Genomic DNA, 14,331 nt, shown 5'->3' on the forward strand with positions numbered 1-14,331 from the left:
CTTAAAGCCCTCTAGACATGAAATAACACCCCTATAGTCATATTTACATTTGTATTACCCAATATAGTAGACATTATAACAGGAAATAAGGCATGTTAGTAAGTTAATAAGTCATAACATACATTCACATGGTAGCATTACAAGAGTTTTCTGTAACGTGTACTTCCTAATTAATTCCTTAATTAATTACTGCCTTAGCTTAAATTGTTGTTCATCTTGCAATTTTTTTCTGCTTGAAAATTTGCTTAAATATACCACATATTATTTGAATAATAGTAGGTTGTAGTCAACCACAAAGCATTAATTTGTTCATTTTCCCTGAATTGGTCGCCAGCCAATCACAGGGCACATATAGACAAACAACCATTCACACTCACATTCATACCTATGGACAATTTGGAGTCGCCAATTAACCTAGTGTTTGTGCAATGTGGGAGGAAACCGGAGTACGCGGTACCCAGAAAGTTTGCAGAACATGCAAACTCCACACAGACATGCCCTAGCTGGGAATTGAACCCTGTTCTCCTAGCTGTGTGGCCTGCACATTAACCATGAAATTTGAACTACAAAGTGGCGAGAAATGACTGTTTTGATCACATTTGATTGAAATATATCCATAGAAAGTATTGTGCAGTTGGCTAACAATGTCTGAATATTATATGGAGCTCAAGCCAAAACTGTCTGCCTCAAAAGTCAAATAAAGCCATCGGACTTCTAAAGCTTTAAGAAACAGGATGGTCACTTCTGTCAGTGTTCCAGATGAAACAGCATGAACATTCAATAAAATGACTATTGGGATAAGCATTATTAGCAAGTGAAGGGAAGAAGACGGCAGCTCTGACCAACAGACAGCAGGCAGAGATGAAGGTGGCAGAACTAAAGATCCTTAGATTTTTATTAGGAGTGATGAGGATGAACAGAATAAGTTCCATAGAGGCCATGTGAGAAGGAGATATTTTGGCTGGTAGGATGGGTGGGTGGGCAGCCAAGGAGGACCAGAAGGGTAGCAAAGGAGGTTGTGAGATGTGGTTAGAATGGACATGCAGGTAGTAGGACTGATGGAGGACAATGTAAACAACAGTCTAAGATAGTATCCCAAAGTAAGCAGTGACCATCATTATACCATCCATGCTGGTCATACAAGAACTGGAATGTTTTCAGCTTCAAGGAATTGTTTATAGATTCTTCATGCACATAAGGTGATGGCTGTGTATGAATGGCACAACAATGGACCTCTGGACCTCATTGCGATATGACATGCATTCAAAATGCCATCAATAAGATCTATAAGTGCTGTGGATCGTTGCTTGTACAGTTAATTCAGTTTTTATGATGGCACAGTTTGACCCTGCAACTAACCTTTCCATCCATCCATTTTCTATGCCGCTTATCCACACTTGGGTCACGGGTATGCTGGAGCCTATCCCAGCTGACTTAGGGCAAAAGCAGGAGTACACCCTGGACTGGTCGCCAGCCAATCACAGGGCACATATAGACAAACAACCATTCACACTCACATTCATACCTATGGACAATTTGGAGTCACCAATTAACCTAGCATGTTTTTGGAATGTGGGAGGAAACCGGAGTACCCGGAGAAAACCCGGAGAAGAACATGCAAACTCCACACAGAGATGCCAAGTGGTGATTCCAACCCAGGTTTTACCAATCTCCTGACTGTGTGGCCAACATGCTAACCAAGCGGTCACCGTGCAGCTGAACTAAAAATGGCTAAAAATTTAGAATTTTTTTTAGAAGTAAACAAGGTGTTACAGAACACGAGGATGTTGGAATTTTGTGACATTCATAATTTTCAGTGAGAAAAGAAGCTAACAGCCATTAAAAATAATAATATGCTAAATCAGTCTTGCTTTGAATGGAAGTGTTCTTAACGACATTTTAGTAGAATTACTTTACGGTCATTAAAATGTAGTTTTTGTAAATAAATTAAACAACAAAAGAACAAACAAAAAAACAGCAAATCCTCTTTTTTAAAAAAGTTTTAACAATCAATAAAGAGAAATGTAGCCATTAGAGGGTTTCCAAGAGCGCAAGGAAAAGGTACACATTTGACCTTCTGACCTCAGCTTCTTTGACCATGGAGTGTAAGATTATCATTTAAAATCAATAGTTTTCTCAAGATGAAATGAATAGTCATCCAAGACATTTAATCAGGACATTAGCTAGCTAACCAGAGGAGCCTATATGGAATTCAACAAAAGCATGTGAGAAAAATCATTAGGCTAAATTAAAAAGCTGTTTGAGTGTAACCGTATCCTTTAATGAGGTCAGCAAGAAGACAAGAGGAGAGGGACACCATCGATTATCAATCATGGAGGTCATTACCTCGGTAACACACACATATTTACACTAATGTACATTCCTGAGTTTTTATTTACCAGACGGGTAGACTTTTTATTGTTTCTCTCATCATCTATAACCGGTCAGACGGCATCTCCAGTTTTTTTTCATTTATTTTTTTTTTTTAATGTGTGTATACGTCTTTTCAAGGCTCACCTGACAGCCGTCGGCGAGTTCCTGGGAAAAGACATCCCCTTATTTGGCACCGTCGAGTGCCTCTTGTCTATTTAATTAGCAGACGGCAAATCTTCGGCAGGCGTGCGGATGATCTAAAAATACGAGGAACAAAAAAAAAAAGAATAAAAAAAGATGTTAAAGAGACAAGATGCAGTAAAAGCTGACAATGATGTTAATATAATTCAGTTATGGGGATGGGATGTGTCTATAAACAGCAAGTGACTAGATTAGCATCTCATAACAAACAATAGTATGAATGTTAATTGGATGCCACTTTGAAGCGTTAATTCATTTAGCCTCAATCAAAAGAAGGACTCTTGTCTCGTTGACGCTGTAAAGAAAAGACATTAACATGATCAACTCATCGGATGTTGATGTTTTTGCTCTTGTTGCTCGCACTGCAACAAAGATGCCATTGCCTCTTATTTTATGATAATTAGTTTTTTTTTCGTGTCCATTTGTTTTACTTTTTAAAGATATCTGTTGTCAATTTACACCCGCAAAGACATCTGATATTTGAACCATGTGGGAATTGGACTTGGTCGTTTCCGACACCTTCCTGCACTCAACTGCTGTGTTTCAGACATTGTGGACTATTTCAAGTTGTTCTGTTTTATTTTATTATGCAAGGTGGTGGTTATCATTACTCATGGGCGAGGCTGAGGGAGGTAATCATATTAATAATCTGATACAAAAGTGCTTGTGGGAGTGAGTATACCATAGGCTTTCACTACTTACTTTGAGGCCTTCCATTTATTTCTATTATGAAAGGTGGTGAATATTATTAATAACGAATAGGAGGAGTGAATTACAGTATATTAAGTTGTGTGCCTGTCTATACTGGTGAGTAAGGTGGCGTAACGTGGGTTTTGACGTGGATATTTTTCCATCAATTAATTTCTATCATGCAAGGTGGCGGTTATTATAATAAGCGGCAGGTGATGACATTCATTTCATAATATGTTTAGATTGGAGTGAATTTGTAGCTTTTAACATGAAATTGATGCTTTCTTTGTAATGCGCCTCATCCTCAATCAATCTCCTCACATTCCCCGCAGGTCCTCGCGTTCCCCATCTGGTGGGGTTTCCCGGGCTTTGGGAGAAGGAGGGGGGAGGGGCTGTTGAGGGTCAGGACCCTGGCTGATGCTGTGGAAGATAAGTGTGTGCTTTAACCCAGGGCTACACCTGTAGGTTAGTGCGAAGGGATGCTAATCCCTCAGGCGTCCGCTAATACTGATGATCCGCATCTGAGACCCTCTCCCCTGGGAGTGCAGCGGTGTTGCATTGTGGGGGGGGCTGGCAAACCAGGCTACAGGGGGATAACCTGTATCTGTGGATGTACAGGGGGGTGGATTGCATGGATGTAAATGATGCGTCCATCATTACTGTTGATATGACTGCTACGCTGCCATGAACAGGAGGAAATGCATGAGCAGGTGGTACCACTGCTCTCTTTCCTGCATGCTGCACACAGATGTTTCTAGCTGCAAATACACCATCCCCCCCTTTTTCTTCTTCTTCTTCTTCTTGTTTCCTCCCGGGGCTCTCTTTCAATGAGTTGAGCTATTGTTGTCTCCAATAAGGAAAAGGAAAAGCACAACTGCTCTGCCTTCTGTTTGTCTGCCAAAATGCTGGGAATCAACCACAGCAGTGTTGGTTTTCTCTAAAATATCAAGCAACCCTTGTTAAACATGACTGGTAAGAGACTTCCTGGTTGTGTCACATGTGCCTATCATTAACCTTACATCATTTTTCTTGATGGGCTTGATCGAGGGCGTGTTCACACAAGGCAATCTGTGCCATAACTAGGCACACTTGACAGCTTAAGTCTGGTTTGTTGCACTAGTCTAAGTGTTCTGATCTGTGCTTGAGTGCTTGGAAGTGGTGGTCCTGGCCGCCGCATGATTATATAGAAAGCATATCATTGATGCTGTCGCTCCTCCCTCCATATACAATAACATAAAAAACAAATCTGGAAATAATCCACAAAGTCAAAAGAAAAGACAAAGAAAATTGTGTTAACACATACTTATAGGTTATCACATGGTTTGTCTGGTATCAGACCTCGACCTTCGGTCCTCGAGCTTTGGTATCAGCCCTCGACCTTCGGTCAGTATCATCCTGATACTGACACTTGGGGGCATGATACTGGGCCTGATACCAGACAAACCATGTGATGATCTTATTATCACATACTATTTAATCATGAGCTTATTATCACGTACTATTTAATCACGAGCTTATTATCACGTACTATTTAATCAAAAGACCATTTTGTTTCCAGAAAATGTTCAGTTTATTACATGTATTATATCTAAACAGTGTAAACACAACAATTGCAAAAATATTTCAACAATAATATTTTATCAACAGTCTTATCTTATCAATGTCTGACAATTAAAGTTCCAAAGTTTAATCAAGTTTGGGTTTTTTTGGTGACTGGAGAAGCACGAGGCACTAAGCACTCGTGCGCTGTTCTCTGATTGGTTGTTTCACGGGCACGATACCAGAGCAGCGCGCTCTGAGTGGACAGCTACGGGGGCTGATACTGGACATGGTTAAACTCTATATTTTATCAGTATCACTGCCCTGGGCTTTGACACAGTATCATTTCGGCCTTTTCCCGTATCATTCATGGGCGGTTTCTAGGGTACAGGGCCAATTAATACTGTAGTATGTGATAATTTACATTATAATGAGGTGATGGTACACAAAAAAGGGCCAAATGAATGAAAGCTCCTCCTTAATGTACTTTATGTGATGTGATGGAGTGTTAGTGAAGGTTTTAGAGGGGTATTAAAGTCATTAAGGGGTCTGTGAGATCGACCGTCAAGGTTTACCACTATCTACGACAACATGTGTCTTCAAAGAGGTACAAAGTGATATCACTCCGCTGGAGTGAGTGACTGGATGACAGCAGCCTGATACAAACACTGTCAAGATGGAGGCAGACAAGCAGAGGGGCCTTTGGTGCTTGCCTCTCCTGTCTTGTGTGTTGTGATAATATCATGTGAACAAGCAGTGTGAGTGTGTGTGTGTGTATGTTGTTGTCTCCCGTCGGACTCGCTGCCTCGTGTTGACACTTTACTGTTGTTTGTACACGGCAAAGTGGTCCGTTTTCCCCGCATCAAAAGTGCTTTTTACGCGAGTGTGTCAGGATGTCTTCAGCGCTTACCTTCAGCGGGCTGTCAGAGGGTAAGCAAGCGAGGGGGCCACGTTCAGGAGCAAGGCAGGGGAGGGGTTGGATGGTGGGATGTAGGGTGGGGGTTTGAGCTTTGTTAGCCCTGAGCGCTTTTTAGTGGAGGCAAGAACTAGCTCAAAGGCTGTCAGCGCACGTGCAAACATGCACATGTCAACACATACATACATATATACTCTCGGCTGCACTGCTAGCGTTTGAACTCACACACACACACACACTGTACTCATTACACACTTTGTTGCATAAAGGTGCGGGTGGTGAACGTAGTTGTAGTCCAGTTAGGATGTTTCGACACTTAAACATAACCAAAAAATGCAGATATGACCATTTGCTACATTCCAACTACTAGTCTTTCATCTTGCTGATAACTTAATAACAAACATGGAGCCACTGAATTCTGTAAATTTGTAATCAACCGACCAACTCATGTATGATGATGCAGTGACATGCAGTCAGGTGTGGCAAAGCCTTGCGCATTTGGAAATGAACCCTGAAAAAAAAGTTTGGGATGGCTCAAAACACTCAGTTTCAAAAGGTGTGGTAAAACTGCCCCTTTTGTGATGTCACAGAGGGGTGGACTTCCTTATATGGGCATGTCTGTAAGCCAGATAAACTCTCTCCTCTGCACCAAGCTCTGCTTCCCCGTGCTGCTCCTCTGTTTACTTGCTCGAAAAAGGGTGCCTCGAAAATGAAATCCACATTTGTTTACAATTCCTAAAGACGCAAACATCAGGCAAAAGTGGTTGGAGTTCCTGATTCTGTACCAGCAAAATAAATACATTTCAATCTGTCAACGGCATTTCACACTGGACTGTTTTCTGAACAGCTGGACTAGCCGACAAACTTGCTGAAGCCCGGCGCCTTTCTAACTCTTACTTGGTCGTGTGGAAGAGTCGGAAGAGCCAGCAATAAGTAACAGTTTTATCAGTGTCCTAACTGTGTTTATTTTGTGTAAGTCATGGAGCAAAACTACTTGTCTGTGTAGCATTATAGCATCCAGGAAGCGGGGTTGCTAATAGCCTTTTCCCACCACAACACACCACTGGTAGTCCCGCAAACACATTACCGATCCTGTAGAAATGCTAATGCTCAAATGCTAAAGCTACTTACCATTGAGAGAGGTCTTGAAGTAACCTCCTGTCTTGAGAAACAAACTGTCCTGATTGGATTCAGGATCCAACACATTCAGTACGGCTGTATGTTAAAAGCAGACATTTTAAAACGATAAATCGCTGTTTATTATCAACTCCTATAAAGTTAGCAGCACAAACAGTGTGACCAACCACAGCAGAGTGGGCGTGTGTAGAGGCGGGCTGTGGATGGAGTACATTAAAACAGATCGTTTTTGCTGGAATAATGAAATCCGAAGAAATACAGCTGAATGGGTACAGATTCTGGAAGAACTAGAAAGCTTTCTGTGCTGGTTATTGTGTTCCTGCTTTATAGGAGTCCACAATTCAATATAAAGAGCTCGCCCGAAGACAGCTGGGATAGGCTCCAGAACCCCCGCGACCCTTGTGAGTATAAGTGGTTGAAAATGATAGCAAGGGTAAAAACATTGATAATTCATTCATTCATTTTCTACCGCTTTTCCACAGGGCACATATAGACAAACAACCATTCACACTCACATTCATACCTATTTGGAGTCGCCAATTAACCTAGCATGTTTTTGGAATGTGGGAGGAAACCGGAGTACCCGGAGAAAACCCACGCATGCACGGGGAGAACATGCAAACTCCACACAGAGATGGCTGAGGGTGGAATTGAACCTTGGTTTCCTAGCTGTGAGGTCTGCGCGCTAACCACTTGACCACCGTGCCGCCCCTGATAATAATAAGGGTATTGATAATAATTCAGAGCTGAAAAATGAGCATAATAGGTCCGCTTTAAGCTTGCAGCACCATCTTTCTCACACAGGAACGTGCATGAACAGAACATGCATATATACACTATATGGGGAATAATTCATGCAATTGCTCAATACCACCAAGTATTAATGACAATCAACATTTTTCATATTGGAAAATAAACCACTTCAAATAAATACATGGGAAAATTTGTTTTAGAGATTGTTTGCACAGTTGAACTCAAATTACAACCGTGCTGATGTATCCTGACTTGAGGAAAATTTGCAAGGATCCAATGACCTGCAAGTCACGTACAGTTGAAGAAGACATGCTAATTTTAGGGTTGCGTCTACGCTCGACTTCAAGCGATACTGTCACCCGTGACCTTGGGGGATTATTTTTTGCTATAATGATACCATGTCTGCTAAGTTAACAAGTTGCTAAGGAATGCATGAAAGTTGTCAAACGTTAGGCGTGTAATTATGGGATGCCAAAGCCAGCAAAGTTGAGCTAAGTTAAACGTGCTGTCCAAGGTTGGCCCAAAGCGAGAGTCAGATTTGGAAAAAAAAAGGCGGATTACCTTGCGGCGGCAGGTGCTTAAATGAGCAGACATAGCCGCTTCAAAAACTTTAAAGACAACTCCGGGATGTTTATTTTTCTAACGTTAATAAGAGATCTCAGCCATTAAACAAGTAGCTACGGGCTACCGTCATCCTCTTCATCCATTACTTTAGCTTAGTAGCATTTGCTCTGTTTGTGTAATTAGGCATCTCAAGCATTTCTCCAGCAAATGACAGCAGTGTACCTCTGGTGTGTTGTTGCAGGCTGCCAAGTGCTAAGCGGTCCTGGCATCCTGCAGACAGGCCAGACTTGTGGTTGCTGTTTTGCTCGCTCCTGCTCAGTCTTTGGCTGCAGGCTATACGCGCAAGCACAGACAGCTAGCCTGTTCCCACAACGCTCGCTCGCTCGCTCAACACCTAGAACTCCAGCACGGGTACGCTTGTCAGGAAAATGGGTTTATAGTGCGGGGGAACTTTAGGTTAATTACTCTCGGAATCATTGAATCAAAAGTTGATTAAAAGAAAAAGAGAAATTGAAAAGTTGAGTATACAAATAAAAAACACTTTAGCTGCAATGTTCCACTAAATTATCTGACCACAGTATTCCTTTAGTTGGAATTATATCGTTATAGTTCTTGAATTAGCGGCACGGCGGTTAAGTGGTTAGCGGCAGACCTCACAGCTAGGAGACCAGGGTTCAATTCCCACCCTCGGCCTTCTCTGTTTTCTCCGGGTACTCCGGTTTCCTCCCACATTCCAAAAACATGCTAGGTTAATTGGCGACTCCAAATTGTCCATAGGTATGAATGTGAGTGTGAATGGTTGTTTGTCTATATGTGCCCTGTGATTGGCTGGCGACCAGTCCGGGGTGTACCCCGCCTCTCGCCCGAAGACAGCTGGGATAGGCTCCAGCACCCCCCGCGACCCTCGTGAGGAAAAGCGGTAGAAAATGAATGAATGAATGAGTTCTTGAATTAGAATTCAGAGATTGTTGTTAAATCATTCCCACTTGGCTAGCATTCCTTTTTTCCCACCAAACATGGTTTAAAAAGGGGACCGGACAAAAAGGATTGAAAGAAATAAGAGTTTGGTCATATTATCATTCATTGAAATAGGAGCCTGGATAGGGGACAATGCTGAGGGGGGGTGGGGGTGGTGTGGTTAGTGAGAGAATGGCACAGACTGCAGCAACAGATAGTGACAACATCCACTTCATCGCCTATTTGTGCTGTGCTCAGTGGGCCAGATAAGCATCGGGTGCAGGAATAGCAGGGATCAAGTTGTGGGATGTGATTGGAGAACCTGGGGATGAGCAAAGGGGGGAAAGGAGAGAGAGATACAGCAACAGGCGTCAACTTCATTTCCTGTTTGTCCAGTGCTGATTTGTCCGGACAGACATCCAGTGCAGGAATAACTTCTATATGATTATAGAGCCTGGTTGGAGAACTTGGGGATGGTTGGGGATGGACAAGCCACTGAGAGAGAAGAGGGCGAAACAAACAGGCAGACATGGCAATAGCTATAGCAATACCATTGTCCATAATAATAGTAATAATAAAAATGATAGTAGCTGCACGTGGTTAGTGTGCAGACCCCACAGCAAGGAGACCCGGGTTCAATTCCACCCTCGAGTTTGCATGTTCTCCCTGTGCATGCGTGGGTTTTCTCCGGGTACTTTGGTTTCCTCCCACATTCCAAAAACATGCTAGGTTAATTGGTGACTCCAAATTGTCCATAGGTATGAATGTGAGTGTGAATGGTTGTTGGTCCATATATGCCCTGTGATTGGCTGGCGACCAGTCACCTCTCGCCGGAAGACAGCTGGGATAGGCTCCAGCACCCCCGCAACCCTTGTGAGTATAAGTGGTAGAAAATGATAGCAAGGGTAAAAACATTATATTAAATATCGGGCGGCACAGTGGTCGAGTGGTTAGCGCACAGACCTCACAGATAGGAGACCAGAGTTCAATTCCACCCTCGGCCATCTCTGTGTGGAGTTTGCATGTTCTCCCCGTGCATGCGTGGGTTTTCTCCGGCTACTCCGGTTTCCTCCCACATTCCAAAAACATGCTAGGTTAATTGGTGACTCCAAATTGTCCATAGGCATGAATGTGAGTGTGAATGGTTGTTGGTCCATATATGCCCTGTGATTGGCTGGTGACCAGTCCAGAGTGTACCCCGCCTCTCAGACAGCTGGGATAAGCTCCAGCACCCCCCGCGACCCTCGTGACGATAAGCGGTAGAAAATGAATGAATATTAAGTATCAAATTACAGCTGCTGAAAACAGTTCATGATGTTTGCGAGTGTGGTAAAATTTGTCACCTGGGGTGCAACACGAACCCTAAAGTCCAACCCAGACCGCCCGTCCAACAACCCCCGGGGTCCCACAGACACAGGAAACCCGTGGAAACCTGGTTCTCACCTGGTATCCTGCCCCCATCCCACCAAGGGACTCTCAGAGAGACACAAGAGCGCCCCCTCACCAAAGGACAGCCCCCGAGAATACAAAGATGGGGGCAGAGGGAGGATAGTATTCCTAAAAGACCAGAATCCACAAGTCATACCAGTTCAGATTTGTAGCCTTTTTATTGTCATGAGTGCCAGACTCTAGCGTAATAATAATAATACGGTGATTCTTACATATGTCTTAAGTACAGAAATAGACCCTGTAATTGACACTGTGCCTTATAATCCAAAAATACGGTACCTGGAGTCCAGTTACTAGACACCTTACTGTATGATGTACCTTGAGGAGGTCTCATTGCACACATATCTCATTTCTATCCTAATTAAGCCTTGTTTGTCCTGAACCGTCTGTGGCTTTGCGTCCTTGTATGCCCCTCTTTGGTCTTTCAGACAGGAAGTCTTCTTTGGCCCAGTCCTGCTCATGTATGCAACTTTAATTGATTGATAATGAAGAGAGCTTGTCTGAGATGAGGTTAACAGGAGTGTATTAATTTGAATAGGTCCCTTCTGGATTATTTCTCCCTCCCGCCACTGTGCCGCTGTCCACATGGGGAAGGGGGGGCTCTGCACTCTGGAGGCAGTCTTAACATAAGGGTCATTAGCATGAGAGTCAGACTTTCTAATAATCTTTGGTGTCATGTGACTTGGGGTGAGAGCTGAGGGAGCCAGGATAGAAATCTCAGTCCTTCAGTGTCGCAGTTGTAGATTGTTATCTTTCTTCCTGTTCTGTCGCTCGTCGTTTCTTTTACCGTACTCCACCATTGTTGTCATGAAATAATACAGTTGCTCAAGCACAGCGTTTGAATCCTAAGGACCTCTGGGAGCAGATTTGTCTCCACCAAGCCCCTTCTAATGGGGATTAAGAGGATTAAAAAGCATAAAATGACCCCAACTCTGAGTCCCCAGAGCAAGGGCCAGCTTGCCTCAGACTCGCCCAGGCCCAGGGAGCGCCGGCCGGCCGGGCCGCAGGCCTTCTTCTAAGCAGCAATGGTGGTGGTGGCCCCTTAAAGCTTCCCCCCCGTTAGCATGACAAAAGACGGGAGCCGTCCGAGGAGGCATCTCAATGGAGTGGCAGCTCGTTTTCATGGAGACAAACAGCATTACACTTGGCAGTGACATTGTTCTAAACTCTGAGACAGAACCCCCCCCCCCCTCCTCGCCCGCTCCCCACCATCACCAGTTCTCCGTGGAGCTCAAGGTGTCATATTAATTATTTAAATCTGATGTGGATTTCCAGCGAGGGATCCCTCCAAGGCCTTACTTCCAGCCAGAAGGTCTGGGATCTGCATTCATTTGGTTAATTAGACCTGAAACCCAGCTTTGATCTCCACCAAAATCGGAAAAAAGGGGAAACTTCCAAGATAGATTATTTTGGGTCTAACCTATTTTTCCATTGTAAGACTTTTCCCAACTCCTTTATGTTGGCGTGAACTCTTAAGGTTCATGCTGCACTGCGTTGGACTAAATTAGGGATGCTTAATGTCTAGGTTAAGGAATTTGCAGTTAACCAGCTTGAGAAGGTCAATGATGAAGGTAATCATCGGACACTTTAATCCAATCAGGAGAACTGACAGAAACATTTACTCGTTGCTGAACCCAAAAGAAGGCGACACCGGCAGGTTTTATTGGCAAATATTCAACATTCCGAGCTTGAAGTAAGCTTAGCTATGTCTTCAGAGTGGATGTCCATGTCCCTCCATGTCTTTCAATAGGAACAGTTGTTACTAATATCCTCATTAGTAACTGAGGCTCGTAGAAGCAAAAAGATAACTTGAATCTAAAATATTACAACAGTCTCTTTGGAAAGTTTTTAATCCAGTGAGAGAATTGACATTAATGTGACTTCCTTTCTGACATTATTATGACAACATTCTTGTAAAATTATGTAATTATTAATTATTAGTAATTATTATGACTTTAATTTAAACTACAACTTTATTCTCACCACATTATACACATATTCCATTGTACTATAACTACCACGACCAGAAAAATTATTTCTAAATAATTATTTCTAAATAATTTTTTAACTTATTACAATTATTACAACTTATTACAACTTAATTCCTGCAAAATAATTCTCATTTACTTGAAGTATAATAACTTTGTTCTTGTATAATGTATTTTTTCTAGGAATGTCAATTGATTAAATTATTTAATCGCGATGAATTGCATTTTGTCCATATTTAACTAATTGCAGTTAGAAATAAGTTTTTATCTATAATAAGTGTACCTTTGAAAGATAATTGTAATGTTTTTTAATACACCTGTCAACATGGGACTGGATAATATGTTTGCTTAATGGGGAAAAAAATAACAAAAGAAACAAACTATGTACCAGTAGTCATTGGTAAGGTAAACATTCCATTGTCTGCAGTTAGCAGCTGTGCCTCTGACAAAGTGTGTCCGACAATGAGTGGTCCACCTCGGGCAGGCAAGGTTGGAGGAGCACCAGTGTTGCCTACTCTGTGAGTTCATACACGGTAAATCAGTGGTCTCCAGCCTGTAGATCCTGAGCTGCCAGTAGCTCCTAAACACTTTTCAATTAGCTCTCCAAATACTTTATTAATTTATTATTAACTGCCATTAGAAAGTGTTGTTTGCAGTAGTAAGGAGGTATTTTTGGGTGTGTGACCAATCATAGCAGAGTGGGCTTGTCAACCCATCTTACTTAAGAGTCTGACTCGCTGTGTCATCTTAGATATAGTAGGCTAAAATCATCACACAACAACTTAACACCCCAAAACAGGCTGGGAAATATACATTAATTTTCCCAAAATATGCAATTATATCACAAATATCCAATATTAACCAAGCTACAGCAACATTGTTATTATTAATATTATCACGCTGATCAAACAACTTTACTGGCGCATTGGCTAGCAACTAGCTTCATCACACAGTTATTATAATAGCTCTACTGCCTTACTTTTTACAGTGTAGTCTTGTGATGCTAACTGTTTTGTAGCTACCATCTACTCATATGAGCATAACTGCAAGGTGACTCACTGTGTCATCTTAGATATAGTAGGATAAAATCATCACACAACAACTTAACACCCAAAAACAGGCTGGGAAATATACATTAATATCCCAAAATATGCAATTATATCACAAATATCCAATATTAACCAAGCTACAGCAACATTGTTATTATTAACATTATCACGCTGATCAAACAACTTTACTGGCGCATTGGCTAGCAATTAGCTTCATCAGTTATTATAATAGCTCCACTGCCTTACTTTTTACAGTGTAGTCTTGTGATGCTAACTGTTTTGTAGCTACCATCTACTCATATGAGCATAACTGCAAGGTGGCCAATTTAAGCTTTCTCTTTCTCACATCAACCCCCCCCCCCCACCCACCCCCAACAACCGCCTCCTCCCCCCGTCTAATCTCCTATTTATGTACACAGGATCACCCGAGCATGTGGGGACACGCCCCCCCGCAAAGCACACTCCTTGTTAACGACGGCGAGGGAGCTAATCACTTAGCCCGCCTGTAGCACCATGGACTTGAAGTTGACCCCCTGCCCTCCTACGACACGCACCACTAGCAGGGGTCCGAGTCCCCCCCCCCACTCTCCCGTTACGCGCAGGCCCTCAATGAATACAAAGGATTGCGGAGGATTAGCTGGGCATTTGGCGGCCCATTGTTGTGACCCCTCGCTAAATGAAGGCTCGGCCGGTGGCAGCAGGGACGGGGGCCCAG

General features: G+C 42.7%; 1 long non-coding RNA gene across 1 annotated transcript in view; it reads right to left on the minus strand.

Annotated features, from left to right (window-relative positions):
- Nucleotides 1–2,478: 2,478 nt before the first annotated feature.
- The window catches only part of LOC131135366 (uncharacterized), a 163,779-nt gene continuing 151,926 nt past the window's right edge, over nucleotides 2,479–14,331 (minus strand). Inside the window, exon 5 of the long non-coding RNA XR_013629589.1 lies at nucleotides 2,479–2,630. This is a non-coding gene — a long non-coding RNA (uncharacterized LOC131135366). The remainder of the gene's footprint in view (nucleotides 2,631–14,331) is intronic.

The sequence above is a fragment of the Doryrhamphus excisus genome, linkage group LG12, assembly GCF_037039965.1.
Source record: "Doryrhamphus excisus strain RoL-2023G ecotype Guam linkage group LG12, RoL_Dexc_Guam_v1.1, whole genome shotgun sequence".
In the NCBI taxonomy this organism is placed as follows: domain Eukaryota; kingdom Metazoa; phylum Chordata; class Actinopteri; order Syngnathiformes; family Syngnathidae; genus Doryrhamphus; species Doryrhamphus excisus.